This window comes from Microtus oregoni, unplaced genomic scaffold (assembly GCF_018167655.1).
Source record: "Microtus oregoni isolate MIOR12 unplaced genomic scaffold, Mior012 000015F_ref0000493, whole genome shotgun sequence".
NCBI lineage: Eukaryota > Metazoa > Chordata > Mammalia > Rodentia > Cricetidae > Microtus > Microtus oregoni.
The window spans coordinates 15,854,235-15,869,268 of record NW_024543074.1 but is presented as its reverse complement, the minus strand read 5'-3'; the positions used below and the strand labels follow the sequence as shown (position 1 = coordinate 15,869,268).

The following is a 15,034-nucleotide window of genomic DNA, read 5'->3' as shown; positions in this document are numbered from 1 at the left end:
ATGTCCCAAAGACGGGGAAAGGTCTAGCATCAGTCTTCTAACAGGCTCAGTCTCTCTCATGATTCTGACCTTGACACCAGCCATAAGAGTTGCAGAACACCCACCGTCGAGGCCTTGCACGCTGAGGCCTAGTTCCCATTACACCAGCTTAGGCTCAGCATCGAGGCCTTGCACGCTGAGGGCTAGTTCCCATTGCACCAGCTTAGGCTCGGCACCGAGGCCTTACATGCTGAGGGCTAGTTCCCATTGCACCAGCTTAGGCTCGGATCAATTTTGTGTCTGCTCCGGCTACAGAGTCTTTGGTCTTTCGATTATCAGAGTAGCACCCAGATCCCAAATCCCAATTGGCTCATTTATATATAAAGAGAGGGGGAGATGTTGGGGACCAAGAAGCCCCCCGACCTAAAGCACTGGCCAATCTTCCTCATCCTCTCTGCAAAAACAGCTTGCTGCCAAAACAGCTTGCTGCACAAACAGCTGTGATACAGTTCTCAGAACGACCTGACCACAAGGTGATCCAAAACACGGCCTAACCACGTAGATGTTTCGAGAGATATATTGCTTCCTCCCTGGCCTAGGGCACGATAGTTTCCGCTCCCCTCTAACCCTACCCCTCCCTACCAAAATCACTCTATAAGAATAAACCCCTGCCTGCAATAAATGGAACCTAGACACATCTCAGACTGACTCTGTCATTCTTTATACGCGCTTGGTTCTCTTTCTCTTTCCCCCCATTCCTACCCAGGTGATCCTGAACTTGAGGCCCACGAATTACGTGGCCTGCTGGACGGGTCAAGGACCTCTTGTTTTGTAGCCACTTGTTGCCTACAATTTGAAAAAACAAAATAAGCTCAAACTCTCTGACCTCTAGACAAGTTGGAGTGGACTCGCATCTGAGGACACACACAGTTCCTCCCTTTCAATTTATTTTAATAAAGCCTGTGCTTCTTCTAAAAGACAGATGACTGTGCCTGGCTTCAGAGCCTTCTCCCCATTTTCCAGACTTACCTGTCACCGGTACATACATTCTATCATGTACAGTCTGTCTTAGACTGCATGGGGGAAAGATCGTACCCATCACTGACTACCAGCCTCTGTAAACAAAGGGTTAAGGAAGAGTGCATCTCTGGGCCCTGTGTACCTTTGAGCCAGTTTTCTGTCAAGAGAGTTCACCAGCCATTAGATAATGATATGCAAGCAGATAATTCTTTGTGATACTCCTATGGCTACAATAACATCTCCTAATAAAGGAGTGTAGAAAGACCAAAGGTGGGGATCACCTTCTTAAACTGGTCTAGGATGTTGTTGTGCCAATGTCACAACACCCCCAAACAAACCACCACAGAGCCGGAATTTGAAATAAACAAAAAGAGGTTTATTACAACCCCAAGCTTGGTCCACTGTCCAACACTCCAGTGCAGTGGATGGAGGAGAGTGGTCCTGAGCATTTACAGGTCAGCATTTATATAGGAAAAAACCACAAGTGGGTCACAGCCTTGTCAGAGGGTCTTGGGGTAGCTGACATTTAACCTGATTCATTATGGCAAGGAGAAGCACAGAATTAAAGAGTAAAATAGATAAAAATACATCAGGCGTGGTTAGTAGCTGTCATTAGCCATGTAGTCAGTGACCAATCGTACCCTCATCAGTCATACCCAGGGTGTTCGACTCATTTCAGGAACTTGGGGAACTTGAGATCGTGGAGAGGGCATAAGAGGAGTGGTCTTAGTTTAGTTCAAATTTGACCCTCACAAAATCTTTAACAGTTTGTAGCTACAATCAAATTCCAAATTTGTTGTTTTAAACATGTCAAATCTAAGGACTTATATTAAAATTTTCTCAGACAAGCTCTAATCTTTTTCTAATCAGTAACATCTTCATAATAAACTACAAACATTAACAGGTCAATACCATAACTCTAGCATAAACACAGTTTGTCAAATCACGATTCTCTTAAGTCCGTTCTAATCAAAAGACAAAGTTTCTGTGATGGGTGAGTTATGAGTCCTTTTCTCTCCCACAGCTCCTATTGTGCCCTGTTTACACTCTTAGGGGATATTCCTGAGAGTCTCCACAGGGACATACCCTAAAGACCCTACCACTCCCAATTAGCATCTCTGTAAGGAAGAGGCCCTTATGATGTCAAAGTCTGAGTGATGCTCCTGGACATCCCGCTGCTGCCCTGTGCTGTGGAGATCCGGCAGCTTTGGGTCTGTGGGTCAGGTCCCCACACTGTGCTCCAGCAGATCATGGATGTTGGAGCAGGCCAGGCATAACTCCCAGTGGGGTCCTGGGCAGCTGCAGGATGGGCCCACTATATGGGAAAAGGGGACATTCTCCCATAGTAACAATTTCTGTGTTGACTCTCCTACACCTGCGCTACTGGTGCTGCAAAGTACTGGGTGGGCCCAGGTTTTCTCTTTGGAGACTGGTTGTTTTTAGTCTTTATCTTTAAACTTGTAAATGCATTAAATTTTCATAATGTATTATCAATTTAAAGTCGAAGCCTGTTTTAAAAATCAGATATGGCTTACTATATTGCATCGTTTTTATCTAGTTTCAATCTTTGTGTTTTCAATATTTTCACAGCCTGTGTCAAATGTACATTATAATCCCAGTCGTTTCTTCAACTTTGTTGTCAGCCTCAGATCCACAGTATTAATGCCCACTGAATTTTTTTTTCTTTTTTCTTTTTTTGGTTTTTCAAGACAGGGTTTCTCTGAGGCTACGGAGCCTCTCCTGGAACTAGCTCTTGTAGACCAGGTTGGCCTCGAACTCACAAAGATCCGCCTGTCTCTGCCTCCCGAGTGCTGGGATTAAAGGCGTGCGCCACCACCGCCCAGCTCCACTGAATATTTTTGCCAGCATTTTTCTGAAACTGTAGGACAAGAGTTTTGTTGTATCTTTATCTTTCTTCGTGTACTGAAAAGCCTCAACTAGGTTTTGCCTAGAGAATGAACCTAGGACCTCATGCATCCCATTCAGCTACTGAGCTACATCCTGATAGGGGTAGAATGATCAGGAAACATCAGAATATACAGATGTTTCCTTGCTCTGGAAGCCAAGCAGAGCAATAGGTTGCAGAAAATGCCCCGTTCAACTGAACGGGGGTTAATGCCAAACACAATGCTTCTTTCCAGGCCTGAGAATCGACGGATGCTGTCAAACATGTCAAGAGGATAGACAAACGCATCCTCCATCTGAGACACTCTCCTCTTCCTCATTTCTCTCAGGAACTGATCTTTATATGCATTTGTTTCCTCTTCCGTGCTGAAAAGCACAGCGATATCTTGGGGAGAGTAGCCATTCCTCAAGAAAGAATTGCACTTATTTGCTACATAGTTCACCATCTCTCTCAAGCTCAAGTGTCTGAGCTCAAAGCTGCCTGGTACACCATGAGCTCAGGTAAATTCATTGAGCATCTCCAGGGACTCAGGAGGGATCGTGCATGGAGGGTTATTTTTGATTTCCTGTAACTTCTTCTGTAAGAACTCAGCTATTTTATCTGCATTGCGTACCACTCTTGTGAGCTCTTCCTTTGGATATTGGCGTGAGAAACATGGGAGGCCACTCTCTTGCCTGTGGCTGGTCTGAAAATAGTCTAGAAAGATCCAGAGAATTCCGGGACAATCTTTCTCTCTCTGAGTGATGAGCTTTGCCTTCTTATACCAGTCCCCATCTTCAGTGCGGAAATTCTGGGCTTCGTCAACAATGATGTGTTGGATCATGTCTGTCTCAAACTCATTTTTCATGAAAGTTTTCCGGGTCACTGCCTGGCAAATATTTTTTGCCCTGTAACAGTGAAAAGGACATTAGGTGTTTCTTTAATTGCATCAACGCCCAGCGATACAGCACTGCTGTCACAGGTTTTTGTACTGTCTAATTCCCAAGAATCAGGGTCACTTAAGAGAAATATTCAAGAAATATTGAAAACACACAGATGTAAGATCCAACACTTACCTGATCAAATCCCTCAGGCGCTGATTCTCACAGATGTAGAGAATTCTATCTGCTTCACAATGAAATGTGTTCCTGATCTTTTCCATGATCTTGATGGCCATGACTGTCTTGCCCGACCCTGGTAAGCCATGCACAAACAGTTTCTTGTTTTTGCGGAGATTTTTTGAGAATATTTCATACTGTTGGGCTGTGAGAAGATTCAAAATTTCACAGCCAAGCTGGTCACTCAAGAAAGATCTGAAGTTGAGCAAGACAATCACAAGCGCCTGCAGCAAGGCTTCCATTTCCTGGGTGTTTGCTAGGTTATAGGAGCGTGGGTAATCTATAGGAGAGACTGACCTCTCACTGGTATCTTCATTGCTCTCAGATTCCAGGCAGAGAACCTTGGTCATGACGCACACCCTCCCAGTATAGCCACCAGTGTTCACTAGCTTCTGCTTGAGAGTAAAGGCAGTGAGGGTACAGTAGTCCTGTGCCCCCTCATCCTGCTGCCCAAGGATGGTGTAGAGGATGGGAGGGCTATTCTCTGCAATCAGCAGGGCATCACAGATGACTCCCTGCCTCTCCTCCAAGTTCAGGTCCACAGCCCAGCTTCTAGAGAGGATCAGCAGACCACAGGAGACAGAGTGCATTTGCTGGCTTAATAAGTCCTCCAGTCCCTTATTCTGTGAGCACAGCTCCTTCCAGAGGGATTCAGGAGTATATTTCAAACATCCTGGTGACACTGGACATGGAAAGAATAAACAAGATTTCAAATAAGTATTTGTTTGGTTTTGTACAACTCACATATTATGTGTTTAAAACAGAGAATTAAGTAGATGACCAACACAAAATAAACTCAATGGTATTTCTTGAATTTTTTCCCTGTATATGCTTTGTTTGGGTATATTTCTTAATTACAGGTCTTTTGCTTATTTATTATTGTTTCCGATTTTGAGTTCTTATGATGTATGTGTGTGTGTTTCTTGTTATTTTTCTTTGGTTCTTATTTTCTGTTTATTTTGCCCTATTCTGCTTTGTTTGTTTCAGTTGCCTATTTGTTTACAATGGGAGAGACGGGAAAGAATGTGGATTTGAGGGTACAGAGGTGTTGAGGAGCTGGGGGTTAAAAAAATGTGATCTGAATATATTGTATGTAAACAATCTGTTTCAACAAAAATAAAGTTATAAAACATTTTCAAATAAAAAGGGAACAAAGCTCCTATGTGCAATATAACTTAAGGAAAATTCCGTCTGTCTACATCCCCTGTAACTCATATTCCACCAAGCCAATGAAATGATGTGGCCTTCCCATTATCATACACAAAATTCAATGCCAATCAAAGTGGAAGTTACTGAGCCCAAGGTTGTGCAGAAAAGAAATCTGTGCAATTATGGTTACATTAGATTCTTCTACTATGGCTGTACTGGTTCAGTGAGTTCTGAACCCTTGAGAAGCTGACTCAAATGCATATGCTCAAGCCCTGGAAATGCTGTTTAAATTCCTGGTGGGGACCTTGATCTCTTCATATTTAGCTATCAGAGTTTGCTAGTACCATGCTCCATGACTTCATGGTACCTGCCCCTCATTCCCAAGAGGTTTGTAGTGCTGTTACATCATAAACTTGGTGCTGCACAAGGCATTCTCTTTGATTTCTTTTTTAGCAAAGGTGTTAAGCTATTTGTCTCTTTCTCCTAATGGAAAAACTAGCTGTTCATACCTGGAAATAAATGCTTTTGAAGGTCGACTTTATGCTCCAGTCCTTTCTTCGAATACACTGGTCTGCAGCGTGGAGGGCTGTCGGAGAGACTCAGCTGACACTCAAAATCTTCACACAGGGTACCGAGGGAAGACGACTGATTGGAAGCTGCCTCTGTGTGACACAATGAATAAAACCCGTCAGAATAACAAAGCACAGGCTCTATTCCAAAGGGGAAGAATTGGAAGAAGAATAGAACCACAGAGAAGGGAAGCTGAAGCTTGATCCAGAAGGTAATATAAACAACCCTGGTGAAGAGACTGCTAGTCCCAACCACATGTCAAAATCAGAATCCTTGAAAGCTTCAAGTCCAATTGAAGGTTCTGAGGAGGCAGTGACTCCTCTGACATCATGGATAAACAGTGGAGAGGAGGTCGACTTTGTCACTTCACTGGGTGCTAGTGGGTGAGAATCCACTGGTTAGCACTGAACTACCCTGGGGTCCTGATAACAAGAAACAATATCAGATAAGGGATCCTGGTGTTGGCCTGCCTCAGTTCAGGGGTAGGAGACAGCTGTGGAAGGTAAGCATGGGGCAAGGAAGGCCTGGGCACCAACATGACAAAAAGTTCAGGTAGTAGGAGGCTGGACTCAGAAAAGGAAGCCTGGGACTGGAGGGATGGCTCAGAGGTCAAGAGCACAAGCTGGGAGGCAGAGGCAGGCAGATCTTTGTGAGTTTGATGTCAGCCTGGTCTACAGAGCAGGTTCCTGGACAGCCAGGGCTGTTGCACAGAGAAACCCTGTCTTAAAGAAAAAGAAAAAAAAAAAAGAACTAATAATCTCTTATTTCTCATATCCAAAATTAAATACAACTATAAACCACCAGTAAGAAAATCTATAAAACTTTATAAACACACGGAGATTAAACAATAAATACCAGCATGTCATTGATGAAACCAGTGTAATGGTCTGCTCTGTCCCTTTAAGAAACAAGCTATGCCCACTCACTCCCCCCACCCCCATTTGACAATGCAAGCTGATCTTCAGCTTCCAGCCTGAGCTATTCTCTCTCTCTCTCTCTCTCTCTCTCTCTCTCTCTCTCTTCTCTCTGCTTCTCCCCTTCCCCATCCTGTTTTTTTCTCCCTCTGCTCTTCTCCCCTTCTCTCTTTTCACCTCCATAACCCACTAAACAAATATCCAGTCTCACCCTGCATGGTGTGCCTATCCATGTCTCTGTCTTTCAGCCATTATGTGGCTCTCTGCCAGGGATCAACTGCCTTTTGAGACCTGTGGTGTGGTCTCATGGGACTTGCTGACTCTCATAGCCCACTGCAGCCACTTGGGGAACTGTGCTGTCCCTGCCTAGGACTTGGGACCCACTGCCCACTGCCACTGTTTTTGGACCTGCAGCCTCTGCAGCCACTTGGGGATCCACAGCATTTTTACTTAATCAATTACAACCAGAAAATTAAAACATTCACAAACCAAGTGAAAATAAAAGCAGCAGTTATGGAAACATTTGGAATGTATCAGAGGCACACCTAATTATGGAGTTTATATCTATGAGCGATTACATGGAAAACCAGAGCCACCTCAAGTAAGAACCACATAAAATTTCAACTCAGAGAAGCAATCCAACTAACAAGAACAATCCAAGACAAAATTAGTAGATAGAAAGAAATAATAATTACCAGGGTAGAAATTAATAAAAAGAATAAGTAAAACAGACATTTTCAAAATAGATAAGATTGATAAACCCTTAGCTAACCAACTAGAGAAAGAGAACATTACCACAGATATCAATAAAATCCAGAGGATTATTAGGAAATACTTTGAAAATCTATATTCTAAAGAGGTGAAGAAGCTAGGGTTTGGGATCAAAGGAGAAATCCCTGGACACACATCACCTACCCGAATTAAGTCAAGATCACTCAAGTGGCAGCCACCAAAATGAAGCTAAATCCCTTTCATTTGAATGCAGTTTCTTATATTTCCAGGAAGATTGTGTTGTCTCTTTGCAAAGAGATGAGGCAGAAGTACAGTCCCATCTGTGCCTACCCAAAGGGAAGATGAAGAGAATCCTAGCAAAGAAAAGTCCAGAACTGGATGGATTCATTGTTGACTTCTAATAGACCATCACCGATGAATTAATAACAATGTTCCTAAAACTATTCTGTGAAATACAAGGGAAGAGACACTATTAATTTACCCTGTAAAGCTTTATTGTCTTGGTAGCACAACCATAAAAAGACGAAACAAAAAAATCAGGCACACAATAAACATGAGAAACTCAAACCTGAAAACCAAACTTAACCTAACACTAAAAAGATCAAGTTGGTTTCATTTTACAGAGGCAAGGGTATCTTAACAAAGGCAAATTAATAAATACAATGTGTCACAAAAGTAGAATCAGGGAAAAAAAATCACAGATCATCTCATTAGATGCAAAAAATGCCGGTGTCAAAATTTAAATCCGTCCATGCTAAATATTCTGAGGAAACCAGGGACAGAAAGAACAGACGTCAACACAATACAGGCTGCACATGACAAACCTAAGCCTAACATTATACCAGGTGAGAAAAGCTAAAAGTTCTGCCTCCAAAATCGAGGGCTCACTCTCATTCAAGGCAAGCGTACAAATAGAAAAGAAGTCAGTCGTGCCCATTTGCAGATGATCTGACCTTAAACATAAAGACCTTAAAGACTCTACCAGTGAGCTCTTATATTTGATAACTTTCAGCAAGGTAGCAGGATATAAAAACCTACAGAAAAACCCAGCAGCTTTTCTGTATACCAGTAACAAACTTGCCAAGAAACAGATCTGGAAAATCTCCTTAATGACTGCATTAGAAAAATCCCAAAGAACATACCTAACAAAGGAGGCAAGAGGCCTCTATGATGAAAACTTTCAAACATTGAGGCAGAAACCAGAAGAAAAAGCCTCCTATGAAAATGGCGGTCACTAAACTCGGTCTACTGAGTCAATACAAACCCTATCAAATTCTAATAACGCTTTTCACAGAACTAAGAAAAAAATTCTGATATTCATATAGAAGCACAAAAGACTGGTTAGCCAAAAAAGACTTAGCAAAAAAGAGCAATTAGGTCTAAACAAAATACGCCACATCTGGTGCAGGTTCCTGACTCCCAGAGTTGGTAACATGCTAAACTTTGGCACAGGTGACCATTATTATATGAGGTTCCAGCAAATTACAGTGAACAGAGTTTAAATAACGTGTGTAAATACGAACTCCATTTTCATGGTGGTGAGATGGCTCAGTGGGTAAAGGTGCTGTGGCGGTTTAAAGAAAATGGACCCAAAGGGAGTGGCACTTCTGGGAAGTGTGGTCTTGTTGGAGTAGGTGTAATTTTGATGGGGGAAGTGTGTCACTGTGGAGGCAGGCTTTGAGGTCTCATATATGCTCAAGATACCACCCAGTCTCTCAGATCACTTCCTGCTGCCTGTAAGATGTGGGTCTCTCAGTTATTTCTCCAGTACAATATCTGCCTGCATGTTGCCATGTCCAACCATGATGATAATGGACTGAACCTCTGAAACTGAGTCACCACAATTAAATGTTTTCTTTTATAAGAGCTGTCATGGTCCAAGGCTTATCTATTGCACTCCAGATGTGTTGACCCCTGGAATTTCCCCAATTGTGGGACACTCGAAGGCATAATTTGAAGGGGACCACACTCGCACTCTCCTCTAAATAAAAAAAAAAAAAGAGTTACTGTGGTCATGGTGTCTCTTCACAACAATAGAAACCCTAACTAAACAGGTGCCTGCCTCCAGGCCTGATGACCTGAGTTTGCACTGGCATGCACTTGGTGGAAGGAGAAGTGACTCATGTTGGTCTCTGACCTCCATGTGTGAACTGTGGCATCTGCATGTGTGTGCCAAAAAAGAAGTCCGTATTCAGCCGGGTGGTGGCGGCACACATCTTTAATCCCAGCACTCGGGAGGCAACAGCGTGGCTACAAAGTGAGGTCTAGGATAGCCAGGACTTTTAGACAAAGAAACCCTTTCTCAAAAAAACAAACAAAAAAAATCGATATTCAATTTTTAAAGAAGATTAATTCACTTACTATATATACAGTGTTCTGCCTACATGTATGCATGCATGCCAGAAGAGGGCACCAGGTCTCATTATAGATGATTGTAAGCCATCATGTGGTTGTTGGGAAGCAAACTAAGACCCTCTAAAAGAGCAGCCAGTGCTCTTAACCTCTGAGCCATCTCTCCACACCTACAAATTTCTTACATCTGAAAAAGTATAAAGAACCAACCTCAGCGGTGTAACAAACTCAGATTTTCAGAGTGTGAAGGATACAGAGGAACTCAAAAGAGGCAGAAAGCACAGAGCAGGAAGAACTCGTTCTTCTTACCTGGATCAGCATCCATCATCATGCCTACCCATTCCTTAGTAGTCAGTGTGTAGATGACATTTTTCTCCCTGTCTGCCATCCATGAAATGGGAGCTTTTGAGAACACTGCACAGCAGAAAGCCTCCACTTTGATCGCACAGAGATAACCACACAAATTCCCCTCGTGAAACACATCTATGACTCTGGTCTTGTGAGACACTTTTTCTTCAGATGACGAAAAATGGAAAACTGGCAACTTAGATATTGCTTCATTTGCCACTCTTTCCAAAGAATCACGGGTAACATAGTCTTTTGGGCATCCCAGGACCTTCCTGCTCTTGTCCTTCACGCCAATGAAAAGGTAGCCTCCGCTGGTGTTTGCAAATGCAGGGACATAATCTGGAATTATATTTTTAATGCTGTTTTGAACATTTTCTGTATCGAAGAGTTTAAACTCTACTTGTATAGATTCAGGAAAAGGCAAGATTTGACCATATTCGAGTTTCTCACTTTGGAAAATTTCAAAAGCAGGATGTGATTCAAGGCTGTTCTGACGCATAACTCTGGGAATTTTAACAGGTGGAGCTCCTCCATCAGTCAGGCCACATCCGACACTCTTCTTACCCTTTAGAAATGTGACTGCATCTGTTGAACTCATGACAATCACTGAAGTTCCACATCTACGTTTCAAGGAAGAGTTTTGGGTGCAAATGCGAGGTTTAGCAGAACCGTTTTCAGAGCCACTGCTCCAAGATTTAACAAAAATGTAAAAATGGTTCCCTCGTTGTTGGGTCTCAAAGAAAGCCTGCCAATCAGAAGACTGGACAAGATCTCTCAAAGACTGTTCCAAATCCAGTCCCATCTCCATGGGCTGCTCACTCTTGTTGGCCATTTATATCTCAATCACTCCTCCTCCGGAGTTTAACAGAGCATAGGCAGCCTTTGTCACTCTTTTCTTCTCCAGCTTTCTCTTCTTCGAGTCCATTTTATTTCTTTTTTCTTCGCTGAGAGTCACATCTTTTACGCGGATGACCAAGTCTGGGTAAGACTTTATCACCTCTAAGGAGGGATTTCTTTTCCTGTTGGTCCTGCAGTCAAACAATCCAAACACTTGTTTTACCTTTATTAAGATTAATTCTCTCATGGACACAATTCATTCATCTACTTACTGAAAATATTTAGTCTAAGTCAAACATATCCTGTAAAAGCAGTAAAATATCAAGTAAGATAAAAACAGTCCTTCTCTTCAGAAATTGTTTTGAGAGGAAATAAAAGTAGAACTTACCATCACATGAGATATTGGCTATAGGAGGAAAAACACACTAAAGAGGTGTCTGAACTACTTTGGCTATTACTCTGTAATTTAATAATGCTCCCAGGAGGAGCTAATGTCACCCACTCACTGGAATTGTCAGGGTGAAGCCATCAGCATTGAGGTACAGGAGCAGGAGAGATCATGCAGGAGGAGAAGTAAAAGCCATGAGTCACATGGCAGCACCAGAGTAATAGAAATAGGTTAAATTAAGTTATAAGCACTACATAGAAATAAGACAAAGTCAAGGCCGAGCGTTCATAATTAATAAGAATTCTCCATATTGTTATTTTGGAGCTACCTTGTGGGACAGAGATTCTTTAAGAGAAAGATTCTTTACAACATACTATTTTTATATTTATCAGGATACTTAAAATACCTAAGAGAGGTGCAGATGTGTATGAAGGAAGAGAAGTTGAAGGTTGCTTTTTCTTTAAGATGGGAAAGGCTTGACCATATTTACCATGGATGAGAGAAAGGCAGTAGGGAGCTGAGAACTTAAAGAAGGAGGAGGAGACTGAGTGACTGAAAAAATAGGATCCTGAGAGTCAAGGTCTGGACAAGATCGTGGGTCAGATTCTGGAAGAAAGGTTAGGTTTATAGCTGTGGGGGAGGCAGGAGGGAGATTCTTCCAATGCCTTCCCTTTTCCCCTTCAGCTAGGGAACAAAGTCACCCGTCTGGAAAGAGCCCTTTGCTGAAAAGGCAGGAGGAGAAATGTAGACAGAGTGGGAGAAGTGTGAAGAGACATCACAGCGATACGGGGACAAAGGGTGTGCGCACAGGGAGATACTGCAGAGAAAACGAGGAGCCATGTGTGTTGTTACCCCCCTGTCGAGGTGATAAAAATGCCCAGACAAAGGCCACTTCAGGAAGGCAGGGATCCAAGTAGGCATCACCAGAGCCAGGAAGTCAAGGCAGCTGGAACTTACGCGGCTCCACCCACAGTCAGAAGACCAAGGAATGCATGTGCTCAGCCAGGGGGCTCCTCTAGGAACCACAGCCTGGAAACGGTGTCACCCTCCTTTATAATGGTTCTTCTCAATTAACTCAGTCAACATAGTCACTCACATTTATGCTTACCGATTAAATAATCCAGCTCCAGATAGCAGAGTTTTTAGGAATTAAAATCTTAAAAATGTCCTATGACACAAAATAAAGCTTATATTGGTACTGGCTATTTTGGGGAACCAGAACAGAGAGGAAATAGGGTTGTAGAACAGGTGGCATTAGGAAAACTGAAATTAGAGCGTCCTTGGCTCTTTTCCAATAGCTTCTAGATGATAAACTCTGGGTTAGATAGCAATGGTTCTGTTTCTGCCTCTTAGCGCCTAATTAAGGACAGTATCTTACAGGGGCCGCTTAGTCACGTCTGCAGAATCTTTCAACACAGTTTCCAAAACTGCAACTGGGGGCCTGAGGCACTTGCACTAACTTACACCTGTTAACAGTGACAGGCTCTGCCAGCACAGAAACCTGCTGCAGAACCCCACATAGGCATGGAGTGTGAGTGGATGCCTGCCTGTGGTTCTGACCCACCGCCACCCTCTCCCCACTCTGTCCCACTCTCCTCTGTCCTCTCCCCCTCCCCTGTGATAGCCTGGCATGGCTTGCACCCGCCAGGATCATCCCCTGTCACTCTCATGCTTTTTACTGAACTTGCTGCTGAGCCTGATAAAATATCTGGACCTTCAGGCAGGAGATACACACAGATATCCTTGGCTTCTGCGCCGCTCAGGCCACCCAGGTCCGGGATTTGGCGAGCTAGACCTCGGTGGTGGTGGTGCAGAGCTGCAGGGCTCTAAGCACCCGGAACCTGCCTTACAATTTCCAGGTCCCGCGCTTTGGCTCCACTGGCACTGAGTTCCCGCCTTTATTTTCCAATGGTTGGCTCCGCTTCCCGCCAAAGCCGCGGAAAAGAGACCAACAGAAGTCTACTAAATACCGGGAAACTTGAAACTCAGAATGTATTTAATGAACTAAGCTTTATCATCCTAAACTTTAGACATATTGAGTTTTCGGATTGTTCTTGGTATTTTTGGTTCCTATCTTGGTCTCTGCCGCCATTCTTCCTCCTCCCTGGTCTTCCTCCCTCCCAGCGATCTGTCACCTGCCCAGAGGTCTGCATCTACCAATCAGTCTATTTATCGAATCTAATGAAATGCTGTAAGAGTGACAGAAGACGGAAAGGAACTCATTCAAGAGGAGAAAAGCTCTTCCCAGGTCCTCCCCTCTGCCTCCCGCTTCCCTCCGACCCTGTCCCAGCCCTTGCCGCTTCCGATCTGCGGAAAGGACTCAGTCCTCTGGCTCTGTTTCCCCTGGCTGCCACGGAAAGGAGAACTTGGAAACAGGCACGAACCTTTTCCTTCTAGAACGCGGCCTCTGGCACAAATCCTGCTTGTGGGGTGACATTCCCATGGTAGATTGGGCAGCTGCCTGTAAGGCCAGTGAAGCAGAGCTGGCTCCCGCGTGGGTTTGGCGGTGGACGCAGCCAACTGTTTAAAGCAACCCTTCTACCTCCCAATACCTTGCTTGCTTTGTGGGAAAACGAAACTGTAGGATTCTTTCTAGTGGGGGGGGGGGGGGAGGAAAGCAGGTCTTTGGCACGCTGCCAGGTTAAGCTCACTGTTGGATTGGACTGTCCAGCTGCTCTTCTCTCTTCAGCTAAGCCCTCCTCCTGGGCCCTGGGTGGAATCCTCACTGCCTGCCTGCCTGCCTGGCCCAGGGGATTGCAGCCCTGAGCTGCTGCCTCTGCCTGAGGACTGAGTTCTCTGCTGTGGAAAACCCGGGGCAGGAGCACAGGTTCACTCTGGTCTAGAAGGAGAGTGAGAGTGGAGTTTTTATCAGGATCTCAGCCCCGGCCTCAGGGGAAAACAAACCATCATTAACCCTTCATACTTGCAGATCTTTATATGTCGTGTGTTATTAATGCGCGTACACTTATCACACATGGTCAACACAGCCGCATCATGATATGCGTTGCAGTTCATAACCTGTTTTTCCACAGTTACAAACTTTCCATTTCAGTACATCTTCATACCAACTTATTCAAGGTTTTCTTTAAAATGCTTATTTTCCAGACTGTTTGTATAATCAAGGACCATGAATCTACAGTGTAGAGTATATATTATATTTGCCTTTCTGGGTCTGGGTTACCTCACTCAAGATGATGTCTTCTATATTCACCCATTTGCCTGCAAATTTCAAGATGGCATTTTTTTCTGCTGTATAGTACTCCACTGGGTAAATGTATCACATATTTCTTATCCATTTTTGGTCCAGGGGCATTTAGGTTGTTTCCAGGTTTTGGCTATGATAAACAATGCTGCTATGAACGTAGCTGAGCATATGTCCTTGTGATATGATTGAGCATCCTTTGAGTATATACCCAAAAGTGGTATTGCTGAATCTTGAGGTAGATTTTTTTCTAATTTTCTGGGAAATTGCCATATTAATACCCAAAGTAGCTGTACCAGTTTGCATTCCCACCAGCAATGCAGGAGTGTTCCCTTTACCCCACATCCTCTCCAGCACAAGCTGTCATTAGTGTTGTTGATCTTGGCCATTCTTACAGGTGTAATATGGAATCTCAGAGTTGTTTTGACTTGCATTTCTCTGATGGCTAAGGATGTTGAGCATTTCCCTAAAAGTGTCTTTCAGCCATTTTAGATTCCTCTGTTGAGAGTTCTCTGTCTAGGTCTATACCCCATTTTTTAA

General features: G+C 43.7%; 1 pseudogene; it reads right to left on the bottom strand.

Moving 5' to 3' along the window:
* Window positions 1-1,353: 1,353 nt before the first annotated feature.
* Window positions 1,354-13,832, bottom strand: LOC121456779 (annotated as a pseudogene).
* Between the last annotated feature and the right edge of the window lie 1,202 nt (window positions 13,833-15,034).